This window comes from Corapipo altera, unplaced genomic scaffold (assembly GCF_003945725.1).
Source record: "Corapipo altera isolate COAL_440 unplaced genomic scaffold, ASM394572v1 268, whole genome shotgun sequence".
In the NCBI taxonomy this organism is placed as follows: domain Eukaryota; kingdom Metazoa; phylum Chordata; class Aves; order Passeriformes; family Pipridae; genus Corapipo; species Corapipo altera.
In genome coordinates, this window is record NW_020884901.1 from 9486711 (window position 1) to 9505857 (window position 19147).

At 48.2% G+C, this 19147-nt stretch overlaps 1 protein-coding gene across 7 annotated transcripts in view; it reads right to left on the bottom strand.

Moving 5' to 3' along the window:
- EHMT1 (euchromatic histone lysine methyltransferase 1) overlaps window positions 1-19147 on the bottom strand; it is a 127484-nt gene that overhangs the window by 93009 nt on the left and 15328 nt on the right. For 4 of the 7 annotated variants that reach the window (XM_027650164.1, XM_027650179.1, XM_027650176.1 and 1 more), the window contains exon 1: window positions 14191-14210. The exons of 2 other annotated variants lie outside the window; for them this stretch is intronic. The gene's annotated coding sequence lies outside the window, so the exon portion shown is untranslated. Of the gene's footprint in view, window positions 1-14190; window positions 14211-14797; window positions 14881-19147 lie in introns of those variants that run through there. One more of the 7 variants, XM_027650172.1, reaches the window with a different exon arrangement.

Consider the following 19147-nt stretch of genomic DNA (forward strand, 5'->3'; position numbering starts at 1 on the left):
TTCATGCACAAGCCAAGAAAAAGCAGCCAGAGGGGCAGAATGTGGCCCTGCAAAAAAGATTTCCAGGATTCCCTGCCAGGCAGCAGCTGAGGAAGCACAGCCAGGCCCTGCCAGGGGAGGGAAGGTGCTGCAGAGCATCACCACAGCACGTTCCTTGCACTGCACAGGCTGAGGGCTGAGCCCTCCCCAGATGGCTGAGAGGAGCCCAGAGCTGCTGCAGCACCTGGCAAACATCACTCAGCTCTTTCATCAGCTCTTGCACTGCCTCCTCAGCACACTCAGCTCTCACAGAGTGTGGGGGATGCAGCTCTGGGAGAGCCTCTGGAGCCGCAGGTATGGACAGGGCTGGGTCCTGAGCGTCCTCCAGAACAGCCCTCCCCAAACACTGCTTCAAAATAACGTGCCCTTCCTCAAATCCCCTGGAATCTTTTCCCTGGATACACCCCCTGTCCCGTTCTTCTGCCACAAAGGGGACAGACCCCAGTCAAGGCCCCGAGGCTGCAAGAGAGGGACCTTCCCAGCCAGCCTTGGGACAGTTGTCCTGTGTTCTCCTTCCCTGAGCAGGTGTAAGGTATCAGCAGACACTTGACAAAAACACAAATGGCTCTAAGCCTTGAGCACAAATAGGCAACATTCCCATCCTAGCAGGAGAATTGCTCTGTGGCTTTTTTTCCTCCTTTAAGAAAGGGAGAGGGAAAGCCCCGCTCAGACCACGATAATGACATTATCCCAGGTGGATAGAAAGGGAAAATCCCTCAGGTACTGCCACCACCACTGTAGTGTTTGTGATATTCCCCTTTCCTGACATGGTGTGAAAACCCACAAGGGTGGATATTTACAGGTCAATATGCTGGGACATACCAAATGCACCAATATTTTTGTTTTCCTGAGTCCTTTTTTAGAAGGAACAGAATCAAGGATCAACTCTAAAACAACCCAAAGTGCCTGTCATTTCAAACTGCATCCAACACTCTTCTTCCTCTCCCTCCTGAGAAAAGCATTGCAGAAGGTCCTGTAAAGCCCTGAATATCCCATTGTAATCCAAGCCCAGCCCTTTCCCAAGGGGACTGAATGGACGTCATAAATCAAATTTTGACTTTAAACTATAAAAACCCAAGACAAGGCTGCATCCCCTGCAAGGCACAAGCAAAAAACCCACAAGTACATACAAATCCTCCTGCAATGGTGCAGTTTGCACACAGCAGCTCAAATAAATGCCAGCCTTAGGTGCTTATAGAGCAGGACTAACTCTGCTGGGAGGGATGTTCATGAATGGGACCTTCTGCTCAGATCTGAGGGAGGGAGGAAGGACATTGAAGTGCACATGAAGTAACCAAGTCCAGCAATTCCAGGGATTCTTCTCCATTTGTTTTTACCAGGTTCTTATCCCTCATGTCATCCCTGTCACACTTGCACTCAGCAGCTGGCTTCACCTTCAGTCAGCCTTCTGCCTGGGGAGAAGGAAGTTTGCTGCCATCCTTTTGTTTTAAAGAGCTGCTTCAAGATGGATCCAGCTGTGCTGATTTGCACAGCTGCACTACAACCAGCTCCTGACAGAATCCAGGTCGGCTCAGCCTGTATCTCATCACAAAACCCATCAAAGGTTTTCTCATGTATTTTTTCTAGAGGTGAAAGCCAAACTTCTCAGTGAGACCCAAACTCCACCGAGCTCAGGCCTTTCCTTGCCACCCCTGGGAGGGACACGAGGTCTATCAGAGCACAGCTGATTTCTTTCTCACCAGCTAATTGAGAATTAAATGGAGGTTCTGCCTTCACTGCAAAAGCCATGTTTGTGCTAAAACCAGAAGATAGGTTACATGAAGGTTACAGTTGTATTGCCTTCATTTGCTAGGGAGGATACACAGGACAAATTAATTTAAATTAGCTACAGAGATCAAAATATGCTTTGTTTTGCCTTCACTGAGCTGGAGTGCTGGAAGAGCTGGTTCAAGCCCAGCACTTTGGGCACTGGGGCCAGTGCAGGGCAGTGACACAAGCACAAGGCAGGTGTAGGAAACACCACTGACGTGGTTTGTTCTTCCAACAGCCAGGTACAGTCGTGCTCCATTTCCTCTCCCTCCAACCACCCACAGGGTTTGTGGGAGACCTTCAAAATCAGGTTTCTCAGCCTGGCAGGGCACTGCCCTCCCCATCACAACCACAGACCATCTGAGACGTTCCCCATGGAGAATGGAAGGGTCAGTCCTTCCCACCCATCACCCCTTCCATATTCAGGGCTCAGGAGACTTTTTTGTATCACTTTCTAGTCTGGAATAAAGGACAATTAAAGTAAATCTTCTCCAGCTGCTGCAGAGACCACCAGCCCTTGCCTCCCAACCCCTTTGCCATCTTCACCTGTTTCCCACTTCCCTGCCTACACACCCAAGTGCCTCCCTGGAAATTTTTCTGGGATCACTTTTCCCTGTTTGCAGTTGTTCACATGCCCAGACACCCAGTCCCTCATGTTTCAATGCTTCATCATCCAGGCCACTTTTCCTCTTGTGTTTCAAACTCTCTTCCCGTGGTTTTAATCCCTGTGTTTTCTTTTGCCTCTGTTTCTAATTTATTCTCTCCATCCCACTTCTTTCTCTCTAATCCTTTCATGCTCCCCTCTTGGGGCAGATTTAAAAACAAAGACCCTGGTGCTGCTCACCTCGAGGTGCAGGCAGCAGTGAGGCTTAACTGACTTAAGATTTTCCTACAAGCTTGGCCTACCTTGTCCTGCCCAACTAACTAAATTATTAAGTTATTAGTTATCTATTAAATGCATATCAGATCTCATCAGCAAATTCAGGTTTTACACAGTTGCCCCTATCCCACGTGTAGGGTGAACTGTTAAACAAGTATTAGTCCAGCATGAACATGAACCCAACCCAAAAATGAAGAGGAGCATCTCTTTGCAGTAAACAATAAGAATAAAATTGGTGGGTGGAACAGGTGGTGGCACTGAAGCCCCTCCAGCTCCCTCCTCACCAAATTTCCCTCCCAACTCTGGACCTTTCCCTTCCCTCCCCAGTGTGCCCTTTGGTTTGGCAGAGGGTATTTTCAGCAATGACCTCCATTCCACTCTGCCTTCTGCTTTCACTTGCTTTTTTCCGTCATGGATCACTAACAGTCCCCATTTATCATCACAGAGTTATTCTTTAAATTAAAATAATAAAGAAAATTGCACTGAAGCTTCGGGGTTTGGCTTGTTTTGTTGGTTTTTTTTGAAGCTGCAAAGCTCTCCCACAGAAAACCATGCACTTTATGCTGAATAGGAAAAGAAAAAAGAAAAAGTCAAACTTGGTTGAATTTTGAGCTTCTGCACTGCCCTTTTGATGTCTGACAACAAAGAGGTGTGAATGCTATAAAGTCACACACAGGTGCTGCCAAAACCATCCTGCTCTGGGCATGTTTTGATACAACACAAGCTGCCACACAATTCACAGAGCCCCAAAACCAAAGACTTCAGAAAACCTGCTCATATCCCCTCATTTTTAACCTTAAACAAGGAACAAGGCACCACCACAGAAGTGCCTTTGTAATGTGTCCAAATTTAAAGCCAACCCCACCAGAAACCTGCCCACAGGGATATTTTCTACATCCTGTATATTATGAAGGCGTCCCAAGGCACAAGTAGAGTCCCACGGCTCCCTGTGCCACCCATCCAACATTCCCAACAGCCAATCCCTTCCTTGGAATGGCTGCACTAAAGCAGAAAGAAGAGGATCTGCCTTGATCAATGAACAACTTGGGGAAAAAACAGAATAATCAATAAATATTCAGCTAGCCCAAGAGGGAATGCAATCCATGGCCTCACCTGCTGGGAAGGGAGCCCTCCCACCACAGCCACCAGCACAGGGAAAAACCAACCACGAGACAACCCAGGAGCTGCCGAGCCTGGGAAGTTCAGAGGCGTTTTGGAGAAGTTCAGGGGTGTTTTGTCCCAGGATATCCTTAGGAAAACCCAACCATCAGCAGGAAAAACCTCTTTTAGGCAAGTCCAGTGTGACACATGTCTCTGGCCACGCTGGCTTTTTGGATTCCAAGCAGGGATTTTGGAGGCCTACACTGGTGTATCCGTGAGCTCCACACCACGGATAAAAACTGCTCCCAGGGAGCAGCATCCTCCTGGCATGGAATGCCTCCATCCCCGTCCCATCCCAGGGATGCTGCACCTGGCATGGGGAAGGAGGCAGATCAAGGAGAGCAGGGACAGTTTTTAAGCACTCCTTGGAATAAAATATTTAAAAACTGCTCGTGGAGCAATTAAAATGTGCAAACATTTTGCTTGGTGTTCTGACTGCCACATTCAATATCTCAAACAACATCCAGGCCAATATTGTTGCTTAATTTAACAGAACTGGATCCTGACTGCATTTCTAACAGATTAAACCACAGAAATATCCACATGTTTTAATGAGGAATTGGCACTGCTCGGAGCCAAACACATTTTAGCAATATTTTTGGACTAGGAATTCTTTCATAAGAAAAGAAAGCTCACTGGTATCGGGGCTGCATTCCCTGCATTTCAAGCCTTTTTGGATTTATGTGCAAATTGGAAAAAAAAAATGAAATATTTAGCAGCATTACAATTCAAGCAACATCTGGAGAGTTTTCTTTGCCTCAGTGAAAGATTTCAGTCAGCTTTGCCGAGGCTCAGGCCATGTTGCTCAGCAGAATGGCTCATTTTACATTTGCATGCTTCACTCCCATCCTGCAGTTTCTATGCCAACAAGCATTTGCAACTCTTTTAAAAGCACATTTGGAACTGGGGGGGTAGATGGAAGACTGGAAATGTGATAAAGATTTGTTTGGTTTGGGGGGGTTGGGGGGTTTGGTGGTGGTGTCCCCCCAAACCTAAATCATATTTTCTTTTTATTTGAGCCCTGCAAACCTCAAAAAGGCCCAACAACCATCACTGCAGCCACGATAACTCTTCCACCTGCTTCAAAATGCAGCAGTGACTTGGTAAGAGGAAAGATTGTTCAGTTAATTTGATGTATAAAATATATAAACACATAGACTTGCATAAATAAATATATATATAAAATATATGTATGTATATATATTAGTCCGGTTCTCTCTCTAGACAAAGAATCAACAAAAAACATCACAAATTTACAGGTCCATCTACTACTGCACCATCCAGGCCCTGTGTGGGTTTCCAAATCCCAAGGAAAAGCAAACAGAGACAAGCAGCTACAGCTGAACTGCCACTCAGAATCCAGCAGTTTGATTTTTAACCGGATCTTTGGAAGCAACTCCTCCCCTTCCTCCCCACCCCCAGCCCCAGAGCTCACAGATGGCTCAGATTTTCTATTTACCACGTGTGCTGAGAGCTGTGACATTCCAGGTGCACTGGGATAAAGGAAACCACAGCCACGGAGCGGCACAACACGACACACAACACTCAAAGCAAACAATGGCATTGATCTGACAAAACCTGGAGGAAAAGCTGTGGGTTTTTTACACAGATGTAGCTTTCTAGACCAGGTATTGTGAACTCCTCTCCCACCTGAGGTTCACCACCACCTCCAGATGCCTTTTGCTCCCACCCCAGGACACTGGCGAAGGTGCCCAACGGAAGAACCAGCCAGACCAGGCCACTGCAGGGACAGTGGGAAAAAGGTGTTCCCACCAAAAGGCAGCACTGGGAGGGGGTTTCCTGAGGCAGCTGCTCACCAGGAAGAGCTGCATGAGCAGGGGACCTACAGCACCTCCTTCTCAGCATTTGTACAAGGGCAGGGAGTGACAGGACATGGAATGGATTCAACCTGCCAGAGAGCAGGGTTAGGTGGGATATCGGGAAGAAATCCTTCCCTGTGAGGGTGGGGAGGCCCTGGCACAGGTTGCCCAGAGAAGCTGTGGCTGCCCCATCCCTGGAAGTGTCCAAGACCAGGTTGGACGGGGCTTGGAGCAACCTGGGCTAGTGGAAGGTGTCCCTGCCCATGGCAGGGGGTGGGACTGGATGAGCTTTAAGATCCCTTCCAACCCAAACCAGTCCGGGATTTTTCTGTGAGCTCCAGAGGATGGAAGACCAGAACACACAGTGACCCTGCCAGTGCTAAACATTAATTTACAGGCTCTTCATTAATGATGGAGATCTATCAGCCCCTTCAACCCACCTCGTGTGCATGTGCAATATCCAACCTGCTGTGCTGGGAGGGGAGAGGAAGGAAGGGCCGCTGGTGCCCTGCAATAATCACTCCTCACCACAGGACCAAGAGAAAATCATAGAATCATTAAGATTGGAAGAGACCTCTAAGATCAAGTCCAACCACCACCATGTTCACCATTAAACCATGTCCCCAGGTGCCACATCCATGTGTTTTTTGAACACTTCCAGGGATGGAGACTCCACCACTGCCCTGGGCAGCCTGTGCCAGTGTTTCACAACATCCAAATACAATAAACTTCCCTTCCCCATTTAATGCTCTGCTGTTCCTTCCCTCCCTGCACCACTATAGATGGTCCAGCCCATCAAACAACTGGTTCCAGCAGCAGTCTGGGATTTGTTTTCCCAAGCAGAGATCAGGATGAGATCCAGGAAGGGCAAAAACTCCCTCAGGAAACAGAAGACAAAAGGACAAGATTATCAGCACGGTGGTGGTGACTAGAAGACAGTTATTAATTTTCAGAAGCCGTGTTGTCTCCTGGGAGCAGCACCAGCCCCCAGGTACCAAACACAGCTCCTGCTGCACAGAGCCATCAAAGAGCAGGAGCAAAGGCTCTGTCTACAGAACTCCTGTCATTTGAGAGTGGCCTACATGTCAGTGCCTGGCACATGGAATGCCTGGAGCATGAGGAAGGTGCCTGTAAAAACACAGCCATGAATGTCCATTTTTCCAGTCCTGGCTGTGCTGTAGGAAGGGGCAGCTCCTCCTCTTGCCCAGCTCTGGCCTCCGATATTCCCTGCCACAATTTCACAATCTTTGCCATTTCAAAAGTCCTTCTGGCAGCCACGACAGCAAGCACAGAGCTGTTTTACACAGGAGCTCGTGACTGAGAAATTCAGGCTCCTCTCCCCACGTCGTGCACACGGAGCTGGAGCTGCCTACGGAGCAGGGCCAGAACTGCTGCAAACTAGAGCATTTTCACCTCCTTCAATGAACTGTATGGGTGTGTGCTAGCTGGGAATACAGCTCCATCTGTGAGTCAGGAGACTGAGCCTAAAATACTGAAATCAGCAGCAGTTTTCGACAGACAGGAGAGTTGGCCACACGGATGTTCTCTGTCTGGGATAACTTCTCCCATGCTACACACGAGCCAAGAGCACCAACAGCAAGAAATACCAACCCAGACCAGCTAGAGAATGAACAAAACTGGGCAGGTCTGTGCTGCAGCCTACACCTACACCCTCCCAGGATATCTGAGTGGGAAGGAGGGAGGGATCTCTCCCATTAAGAGGAGAGAGAGTGATTTGAAGTCGATGTTTGGCAAAATCAAAGTCAGTGGGGATTCGTGTTAATGAATTCCCCCGCCGGGTTTATGATGTTTAAAGGAAAACAAAAGGTTGCTGAGTGCACAGCAGAGCAGGGGAGACCTGAGGAGGATGTTCACACAGCTGGTTTTATATTCCCTGAGCTCAGTCTAACCAGGAGAGTCTCCCTCCCTGCCCTGTGCTGTGGGATGTTTGGGCTGTCTCACCTGGGCACGGAGGTGTCCTGGAGCTGGGTGGGGTTGAGATACCCTTGTTGTTCTCCTGCTTGAGATGGCAGCTCAAAACCCTGGCTGGAAATGCAAGAGATGATCTCATGTGCTCCTCAGCTAATGGAAACACCCAGGGGCCACGGGTCCTTTGTGCCCAGCCTTCTCCCAGTGGGTCCCTGACGGGATTACTGCAGCGGCCAAGTACCACAAATTGCTGTGAGCTGGACTAAGAGCTACGGAAAGATCAGGAAAATGAATTAACTCCTGCCCTTCTCTCTCCCAGGATGGATTACACTCTGCTCCTTTGGAGCAAATTCACACAAAGGGAAAGGGAAACATAGGACAGATATGAGGAATTTATTGCCATGTGGTTTCTTGTGTGGAAACCCAGCATGGACACTGTGCCTGTGCTGAGAGATGAGGAATTTGGCTCATTCCTGGCCACATCCAGGTCTGGTGCCAGCAGCTTTTCCCTGACTACAGTGGGGATGAGCTTCATCCCTGCTGCCCCCATGCCTGGGAGCCCACACTCGGATGTGCAACACTCCTGGGGACACGAATGATGGGGCAACAAACCCCGTTCCTGACACAAGACTCCTGCTTGTACCACACTGGGCTTTCTCCCTTTACCCGCCCTTGGTGTAAACCCCCCTGGGAGCACAGCCAGCCCCAGCTCTCCAAGCTTGTTGGGATAAACCTGGAAATGCAGGAGGCAGATTCACTGCTGGCCTAGACCTGGAGCTGTGCCAGTGCTCCCACACCAGCCCCACCAGAGCAGCCCTGGCAGGGAAAATGAGTGTGTTGGCTGATCAAACACCCAACTCCCTCCCTCAGCCAACGCACCCACCAAAGCCCTCATTTAGCTCTGAGATTCATCACTGGGTATTGCATCACTTCGGAGCCTTTTAAGGAAACATTCCAGCGTTTTCCCAAATTAATCAGGTATCTTTTTTTTTTAGCCAGATAGAGTTAAAAATAGCCAAGAGCCAGACCGGTGACAGCAAAAGGATCTTGCAGGGAAAATCTTGTCCCATCACACCTGTAAGGGGGGAAGTCCTTGTCCAGGCACTGTCCCTGCAAACAAACACCATGAAGCCCAAGGACAACACTCCCTGTTAATGCTGGATAATTTTAGGGTTTCAACTGCAGGCAGTTCCATCTTGCTAGCAAAATCAACCTAAGACTTGCACTATCTACCACAGCAGGCTTGACCCTGTTTTCATAGGCAGAAGCCAAGAAGCCCCCTCCTAATCCTACAGAACCCAGAGCAAATAACACTCTGGGACTGCATGATACCACCCTATTAAATACAAACATGTTCCTACAGTAGCTCAATGATTTTAAACACTCCCCATCTTTTCATTTCGGGTTTTAAGCACTTTGCCTGGCAAATGTCTGAAGGGCAAACCATTATGGAAATAGGAAGACAATTAATTTTCCTTTTATTCTGGAAGAGAGGATTATTGGAATAAATAAAATAATCAGCTTAAACAGGAGCACAATTCACAACTTATGAAAAACAGAGGACAGGGTTGCTGGTTTTTTTCATTTTCCTTCCCAAAGAAAAGATTTTCTTGGATGAAGTTTGCCAGGGAAGTGCAGAAGTTTTGGAGTTAACCTTGGGGTGGTAACTCACAAATCACTGCCTCTATGGCATCAGCAGGAGGAGGGCTGACAGTGCAGACACTCTGAGAGCCACTTTATGTAATAATTTAATATAGCAACTTAAAACAGCCCTCCAAAAAGATGCAAAGACCACTTCCCAATCTCATTTTGACCAAGGAAAAGTTGCAGCAGCTCAACACAGCCCTAGTGCCAGTGGGAAAGATGTCCTGGAGCACTGACAACAACAGGTCTCTGCCTTTTAGGATCCACTCCTCATCCAAGGCTCTGCCACCAGTAAATCCACATTGATTCTGTGGAGATTAATGAAATTATCTGTATTTCAACAGTGTAGAAGACATCAGAACCAGTTTCAAATCAAGCAAAGGAAGGGTATATGCCAATGGTGATGGAGGCAAAGGAGAGCAACTGTCTGATCAATGCCACTGTTGGACACCAGCCTTTGGCAGCAGATGTTCAGCACCACAATTAATATGGTTAAAGCAGGATCTGACACCCTGGGACACACATGTACACCTCCATACATGAATTAAGTTAAAGGTAAAGCATTTCACTCCCAAACCCCAGAGGGAGAAGTGAACAAATGGAAGAGGAGAGCCCTCAAGTTTGTATTAGCAAGAGATGAAGTTATTGTTTACTGAGAAAAATCTGGTGTATCTTGGTAAGAACTGTGCAGTTATTTCTGGAGGACTCCTCTAATAAGCAGAGTTATAAAAATAGGATGGAAACTGTGGTTCAAGGTTGCTACAGGCTCGACAAGAGATAATTGATGGAAGCACAGATTCCTGGGAACAGTAAGGACTGTGAAAGTACTGAGAAATCAAACTGATGATCTGGAAAATAACAGGAGATTGAGAATGATCAGGTCAGTGGGGGCTCCTGAAGGAGCAGAAGCAGGTGAATGGAGACTTTTAGTTTGTGGTGGATTATGAGGAGGTTGGGGATGAATAATTTTGCCTCTCTGGATGGTGTCTGGGTGAGCCACGTCCTCACACAGGGCAAGTGCCCAGTGCCCCACATCTCTTTGGGGAAGGAGCTCCTGCATCCAGGAGCCCACAGGTTTATGCCAGCTCATACATCCCAGCCTGGTTCCAGGATCCAGCACTGTCCCCTCCATGGCTGTGGCACCAGAGGGGAATCCATGGCTCAAACTGCTCCCTGTGCTTCCTCCACCAGCTCCAGGTGTCCGGGCACAGCCACAGCACAAGGGCTGGAGGAAGCACCACTGGAAAGAGCCCCTGCATGTCCCAGCACCCTGTGCTTCCCAAGGGAACAGCCATTCCTCTGTTTGCTGCTCCAGCTGCACGGCACTGCGGCAGCAAGTAGGTCATGGACTAGATGGTGCTTCAAGAATCACCTGCAGTTTGTTTCCTCTTCTTTCATTTTCCTTTTTTGTCTTTTTTAGGAGCCACCAAGCCACTACACCAGCACCTTCAAACCCAGCCTCCTTCAACAGAGCCCCATCCATCCATCCATCCATCCCATCCCTCCCTCCCTATCCTCTCCTTACAGCCCTGTCTCCTGCATTTCTGCTCTCTCCCCACTCTGTTTAATTCCACCTCTCCCCTGCAGGTGGATGCAGGTCTTTAAAACAGGATTTTTCTTCCATCTTCCCTTTCCCCATGACTTTATGTTTCCAAGCACAATGTACCCCATTGCTTCTCTCACATGCAGAACCCATACCAGGCCCTCTGTGCTGATCAGTGCATGAAGTCTCCTCCACCCTGTGAATGAGTTATTCCACTGATTCCACAGCCAGGTTAAAAAATGCAGCTCCTTCCCCCATGCTCATGACTTCCCTCACTAATCCTCAGGGATTAGGAGGGTAGGGTGTTAAGGAAGGCAAAATGCAGCCATGAGTTGGATTTGAAAATGGTCAGGAAGGCAGGAGATAAAACTGCTCTGAAGGTGGAGAAATGCTGCACATTACAGCAAACCCTTCCCCACGGCTCTCTGCAGAGAGAGGGTTCATTACACAAATAATTACAAGGCTCATATTATAATGTCTGGTCTTAAGGGCACTGCCAACTGAGTACAGGTTGGCTGAAGCAGTTAGAAGGGAGAGAAGCAAAGGCACCAGGCTTTGAAGTGGTCACCACTTGCTTATTAAACACTGGGAGTTCAATACAATCACCCAGCAGTTCCTTTCTCCTCCCTGGGATTGCCAGGGCTGCATGAGGGTATTTTAGATACACCTGTAAGATTCAGTCCCATTTTGTTCTTTCTGTTTTGAATCCTGGGCTGCAACGATACCAAAGAGGTGAGCAAGTCCCAAATTCAGGTTTCAGTTCCTCCACTGGACAAGGTTATGCTGGTGGAGAGAGAGACTAAACTGGCCACAGAGGTGGAATTTTGCACAAAAATCTGAAGACAGGAACATGCAAATTCAACAGTGAATCCTCCTGAAAAGCCTGAGTCACCTATCTCAATGAAAGCATCCAGGAGTCCCTGTGCTGCACCCCCTGAGCTGCATTCCCTGCATGTCCCACAGCCCACACAGCCCCAGCCATGCTGACCCACAGCACATGGGAGTGAACTCCAGGGTCAGGTTTTTGGGTGGGTGACACTCTGCTCTCCCCAGGTGTTCCCTCCTCCCCAACACCCCCATTCCCTGTGGGCTGTTGCTCCCACAGCCAGCACAGCAGGAGCAGACGTGGCCCATCCTTCCCAATTCCATGGACACAATTCCACAGGCTGGAGAACCTTCACTCAGCTCAGCCACACCAGAGCACTGGGGGTTCCCAAGGGGAGTGAGGTGCCCACTCCCTGGGATCTGCAGAGCTCCTCCAGCAGAGCCCAAGAACACACCCACAAACGAAACCCAACAGAAATTAAATTTGGTTGTAGCTATTTTTTTCCTTCCAGACTTTTCAGTCTCGGGGCTTGTTGGGGAGGAGCTGAATATCTCCTTGGAAGAGAAGAGCCCTATGCAGGAGGGAAGCAGCTCTGGGATGAGGCTCTCACAAAAGCTGCTCCCATCCACAGCCACAAAGTCCCCAGGCCACCAAAGGCTTGGAAAGGTTGAAGCCCAGTGCTCCATGCTGGGGGCTCTCCTCAGCCACTGAAAATAGCTCCTTTTCCCCATTTTACTCTGAAACAAGAAGAGGAGGAGGGCTTTGCCCTCTGGCTTTGAGCCAAAAGCCGTGGCACTAAGGAAACAGAGTCACCTTTGTCCCTTTGCTGAGCCTTTCCCCGTCCTCTGGTGTGGGGGGATTCCCACCCTGGTACTGGAGACAGAAAAGTTTAAAGCTGGTCCAAACCATTCCAGGGATGAACTTGAGTACTTTTCACAGTGAGGCTGCAATAAAGAATGAGATGATGGATCCAGGCTCCCTAAAATCAACCCCTGCAAAAGGAAAAGACAGCGATGGCCCAGAGGGAGGCTCAGGGACGATCATTTCAGTGAGGCCCAGTCCTGGTACCACGGCACCTCTGGGCCCTGTCCTGGCAAAGCAGCCCCCACCTACACACATCAGCTTAAAGATGTATTTTTCTTATACCCCAATCATAGATTTTTAAGGTTTCTTTTTAACTTTCTTGCTTTCAACTTTGCTTCTCAAAAAAAGCTGTTTCCCAGCCCTTCCACCAAACACGCTTTAACCAGAATTTGATCATTTTTTTTCTGAATTGAAAACCCCTTGCCATGGTGACAGACACGTCACTGGCATCAGATAAAAATCTGAAAGAGAAAACACTCCTCCACCACTGAGAAACTGATGCAGCACCACTGAATCCCAGCACAACCATGGTCCTCCACGACACGAGCCTTTGTTCTCACAATCATCTCCAAAACAATATTCTGACAACAACATCCCTCCCTACATAGATTTATACTGCTATATCTCTATCATTTCCCTTACACCCATCAAAATAAAGATATAATTAACCCATCCTCAATAGAAATTATGATGATTTCGAAACAGCAAGAAACAATCTATTTGCATTTGGTAGCTAATTATTCCCCCTACGCACACAGCCACCAATGTTCCCTAAATCCATCCACGGAACAGACAGTCTGTGCCAGCCAGAGCTTCTGGAAAAGAGGGGAAAAGGAGGGACTAAGCAAAAAAAACTCAACATTGGGGTGGCAAGATTTTCCTCAAATCTGCAGCATCTCGAGCTCAGCCAAGTCTGTGATAGAACTGCCCTCCTGAACTCATCCAGCAGCATTAGCATCCACCTGGAAGCTGACAGGTACCTCAGGACAAACTTGGTGGGAGCCACTGACATTTGTTAAATTATTGAATTATTATTCCCTTCTTCACAGCACTCCAAGGAAACATGAAGCCACTTCCCAACAAATGCCATTGGACACAAATCTCACACCAGGAACTACTCTCAGAGCCAGGCAACACAAGGATTTGCAGCAACACAGAGGTGCATCCGTGATTATTCCCTCCTGGAAGGAGGAAGGGTGTGCCCTCCTTCCACCCACAGATTCCTGGGGGATTGCTGAGGGCTGATCTCCACCCCTGAGCCCCAGGACAGCGACTCATCCCACTCAGGCACAGAACAACCCAACGCCCTTCCCCGCTCCCCTCCAAGCCAGGCAAGTTCAGCTGACAGATCACCTCCACTTCCTCACCGTCCCCAAGGATTAACTAGGTGTTTTTAGCAGGTAGAGACACAAACCCTGGTCAGGGAGCCTCTCCCAGCTCAAGCAGCCTGACAAAAATCAAGTCACCCAGACATTTCTGCTTGACATGCTGGGAGCCCCCAGGCTGGCCCTCCATGGCTTGTGCTGGATTTGGAGGGAGCTGATATAAAGCATCAAGGGCGGCAAATCCTCATGGAGCAAGTAGATAAAACACTCTTCAATCATCGGGAACTATCAGAGGTTTCCCTTCCTCCAGGATGCCCCCACAGAGCAGGGGTTGGGAAGGAAGGAGCTTGGTTTCACCTGGGCACAATCCCTGTGCCTGCAACACTTACCTGGCTGGCAGGGCATCCCTCCTCAACACAGGACAAGTGAGCATCCTTCAAAGCAAAGCCAAAATAGCCCAACGCTTGTTTTTCTTCCCCCATCTGACACAGGATTGCAGCTCCTCAGGCATGGGGAGGAGGGGGAGTAAAATGATACTTTAAAAAAAACAAACACTATTATTCTGTAGGCAAAGCTAATCCCATCACACGTTTCCCTTCCAACAAAAGCATGACAGACCGAGTCCCACTGGGTTCTGATCACAACTAAACAGGACGAGGGGTTTTCAGCTGCCTTCTGCCAACACAGCTCAACGAGCAGCAAGGCCTCACCTCCTACAATCATTTAACTCAACACCAAACCACCCTGGTGCTCTACCCCAGCTCCTCAAAGCCAGCCCGAGCCTCACCATGGCCTTGCACGGAAATAGGATTACTTTGGCCTGGAGGAAAAAAAGAAACCACAACATGAAGGTCACCCATAAAATCATTACACAGATCCCTCTTCCCCGGTTCTTCGAGTTAAAAAAAAAAAAACCAAAAACCAAAAACAACCTTTCTCAAAGCCCTCAACCTGAAAGTAGAAACACAAAAAGATATGTACATTAATGCCATGTACCTCCGTCAATTTTTTTCCTCGTGTCTTTAGAGCAGTTGTTTACTGCAGCCAACTGCAGAGAAATTACAGTAGCTTAACTCTCCAACTCCCTCTAAAGGATTAATCTTCCAGTGAGCATGCTCATGAGGGAGCTTTTTCAGCAGTTGCATCCATTTCATGAGTGAGGGCTGCTGCAGACATGAGGAAATGCCATTTCAGGGCTACGGGCAAAGCTAAGAGCCCCCCAAACCAAGGGCAAAGCCCCTTCCCAGCGCTCCACAAAGGGTCTCTGCCCAACCCTCCACCTCCAACGGATTCCACGTTCATGTGCCCTTTTCAGGAAGGAGGGGGGGGTGGTTTCCCTGCGACACACACGTTTGAAATGTCTGACCTTGGCTTTTCTCTACGAGCTGGTGGACAGTTCACCCACCGAGTCTGAAGTCAAAAATAGCTTCTTCTCACGGGCAGATTTTCCTTCTGCATCACTTGTTGGCTCGTCTTTGCTTTTCAAGAGAAAATCAGGAGGATAATTTGGGGTGTGGGGAGAGGGGGAGGGGAAGGGGGAACATTTGAATAAAAAGGAACAGCTTTAAAAATCGAGTTCTCAACTCAGCATCACAGTTGATAACAGATCCTGAGACACATTTAACTCCACAGATTAAGGACCCATGCAAATGAGGATTTGCTGGTAGACAACAAATCCAGTATCTAAACAAGGCTGTTCAAGTAATCTTGTCCATTCTCTAGACCACTGTAGATTAAACTGCTCTATTTGAGGTATTTCTCCCTCATCCCAAATGATGCACCTCAGCTTTCCTGATGAAAATAAAGCTCCAGAATCAAGGACAAATACACTGTAGAAACAGTTTCTTCCATTTTCATCTTCTCATATTCCAGGGTTCTGCCCTTCCCCTTCCCATTTATCTATTTTATGTCCTGTTGCTTAATTGCTCTTTGTAGCTGAAAGAGATCCAAGCCTCCCCCTCCCCCCAAAGGCTCTTATTTCAAGTTTTAAACCCAGCTTGAGTCTAGGACATGTAGAGACCAGACTGCAACCCCTGATCCTGGGGAAAATCCGGAGGGGGCTGCAGCCCAAGGCGTGAGATTGCTTCCCAGATCCAGCGCCGAGCTTCACCCCAGCCACCACAACCACCCAAACATTTATTTGTTTTTTGAAAAGTCTTGAGTGTCCTGGATGCCATGAGGGCCCTTTTATGTTTTAAGCCCTACACATGAATCCACCCACAGGCAGGATGTCAGGATAGTGTTAAAGAAGGGCTATGGCTGCGTTTGACAATGAACGCTCACCATGGCGACAGTCTCCGTAAGGAACGATTAAACCTATGGTGACACTGGATATTTTGCTTTGTTGTCACCTAAACAGAAGCACCCACAGAAAGGAAAACTCTGTTACCATGCATTAAATAGATGCTTTGTTTTATTTAGAAAGTATCCAAACTGGTTGGTTTGGATGTGTCAGAGCAGGGGCTGCTCAGCCACCCCTCCCTGCTCCATCCTTCGGGGACCTGATGACTGATGACTGCACTCATCCTGCCCTCCCTCCCATGGATCTCAGGTGCTGCTCAGGCTGCTCCAGCTTCTCCAGCGTGGCATCTGACCCTGAAAATCCTTCCAAAGAAAAACCCCAGCTTTCCAAGCAGGTAGATGTGAAACAGCCTCAATGCAGGAAGATCATGTCCTGCACTTCCTCCTCCATCGCAGCACTGAGCCCACGCGGGAAGGTGGGATATCAGATACAGAGTTACCCTGACCTGTCATTCCCCAACTGGAAACCACTCATACTCCCTGAGAGTTTAGACTTTGAAGATTGACTGCTATTGATTCTCCTGCAAGCAAACAGCCCGAGCTGGCAATCAGTCAATAATAAGCAATTACTCGACAGCCTCTTATCTGCAGATGCCAGCCCAGACAGCTCGACTCAGAGAGGCACCAGGTCAATAAATCAAAGCTGTTCTCAAATTTTAAAATATCATCATTTAAGAAACCCACCCAGCCTTCAAACTGGCTGGAAGAGCAGTCAGGTCAGAGGGATTCCTGCAGAACAGTGTGGTGGCTGTCACTAATTTACAGGGCAGCAGATATTCTGTGATGTGCTGAAATCCACCCCCAAGTTCCTCACCTGACAGCAGCAGCGTTGAGTTGCAGCTGGATGGAGATGATGAGAGAGAGAGAGGAGGAAGGAAAACCCTTCTCCCTCAAAGAATGACTTGTAGGGAAGAAGCAGAGAAGGGCAGACCTCCCAAAACACTCATCATTCCCAGCTGGCTCCCTGGACCCACCTCACTGCTCATCAAGAGCCTCAAACAAACGCCAACAAAAGTGGGTTTAACACCACCATAACAATGAATGCATGGCACCTTTCTAATGCCCCTGCTGTGCCCTCTGTACCCTGGCTGTACAATTAATCACTCCATCTTAGCAATTGCATTTCTTTGCTTTTTCATGTCCTAAACATGATACAAAAACTCCTCCTGTGCATTTCAGTGGGACCCAGAGGCGAAGCCTTAAGCCCTGTGGTGCCAACAGCACAACAGAGGAGAAAATCAGCCTTGCCAAAACTCATGGAGGCATTTTATGCTCCCAGTGCAGACTCCCTTTACAGACTCATTTATATGAAAAGAGATAAAACTGGCCTATATAATTTGCAGGAGACCACTGGAATGTAAGCCCAGTGCAATGGCAACCTTCTTTCTCTCTCTATCTTCTATCTATCTATCTGTCTATCTATCTATCTATCTATCTATCATTGCAATGCCAATGGTAACCTTCTATCTAGCACTGCAGACACTGGAAGCTCTGGGACCTTCACTGTTTATCCATAGGTTCTTGCACAAGTCATGAAAATAGCCTAAAAGAACAGCAGTGCTTAAATAACTCTGCTTAGACTGAGCATCTCCAACCACAATGACTTGAAAAAACAAGATTTGGAGCCTAATATCTAACTAACAAAGGGTGACCCACTGGAAGCAGGATCAATCCCACAGCTGGTACTCCCTCTTCATGCTCCATTTGCCACAAAACTCAGAACACATTCTAAGTGTCCTCAGCCTTCAACACCTTTTAGAGGTCTGGGAGGTTGGAAGGGAAGGTTGGGGGAAAGGCAGCAGATAATGGATTACTTTAATTTTACTTGCCAGCTGGGTCAGACTTCTTGAGGAGGAGCCTCCTGAGGTTTTCACCTCCAGCTACACATGGTGCATTCAGGTCTTTGTTCAGCAGTGGCTGGGACAGCAGGAAACTGTGGGAAGTTGTGCCCAAAATCTGAACAGGATTTCTTCTCTTCTTACCCACAGAGCACATACAGGTGGCTTTTACACTGTCAGTCTGATCTGCACCACCGTGGCAAAGCATGGAAGAGCACTCAGGAGAAAGAACAGAAGTGTAAATGCATCTTCCTGTATCTCTCTCACCATTTATAGAAAAGCCACAAAATGCCAGAGCAGCTGACAGGATCCCACAAACCACACTGCAGAGCAGCACTGGGCTCCTCAGTTTTGAAGCCTACCAGAATTTTTCTCAGACAATACCTGCAATTTTCTGCTATAAAATACAGACCCTTCTCCTTCCCCTTCCAAGGAGCAGATGGAGAGGAGGTCAGTGCATGTGTAAGGGCAGTGCAGTGGTAGCACTGCTCTAAGGAGGAGCCTGCAAAGCTGCTGGAGTTGCTGAGCACAGAAAATGTTATTTATTTCCTCCCATGCTGCCTGCCATGGCCTTGCTTTCCCTGGATGCACAGCCCCACTGCAACCTGTGCTGTCACACTCCACAAAGGGAAAACAACCCAGCAACCTTACAAACCCCAAACGTGGCAGCAACACACGACTGTTTCTCACCTTTTAGGATAAAAACAATGCCAACTGCAAGACAACAAGATATCACAACCTGCCATTCATCCTCCCATCTCAAGGCACAGCCATTTCATACAAAAGCTGGAGATCACCTGTCGTGCTCTGCTTCCTTCTTTCAAATGCAGCATTGTGTTAGCACCAGGATCCCGCTGCTTTGGGGCTGAAAGTGTTGCTAGAGCAACAAAAATGCTCGAAACTAGAGCAGAGAACAAAAGGACTCCAAGGCCCAACCGAGGATGTGATCAAGGAGACAGCAAGAATGTAAAATAGGACCAAGAGACCTCCCTGAGAGAGGGGAAGCTGCCATCTCCAATCCTTCTGGTGGGCAGAATGATAATTCAGCAAGTAGATCTTCTCAGTAAGAAATTACAGCAGCTCCAGGTCTCCTTCTTATCAGGAGCCCCATGACTGAGCAGGGCACTGCTCTTCTCCATGATCCATTACTTCATGCCCAGCACACAGCTGACATTGAGTGCAGGGAGGCAGGAATTAGGGACAGACC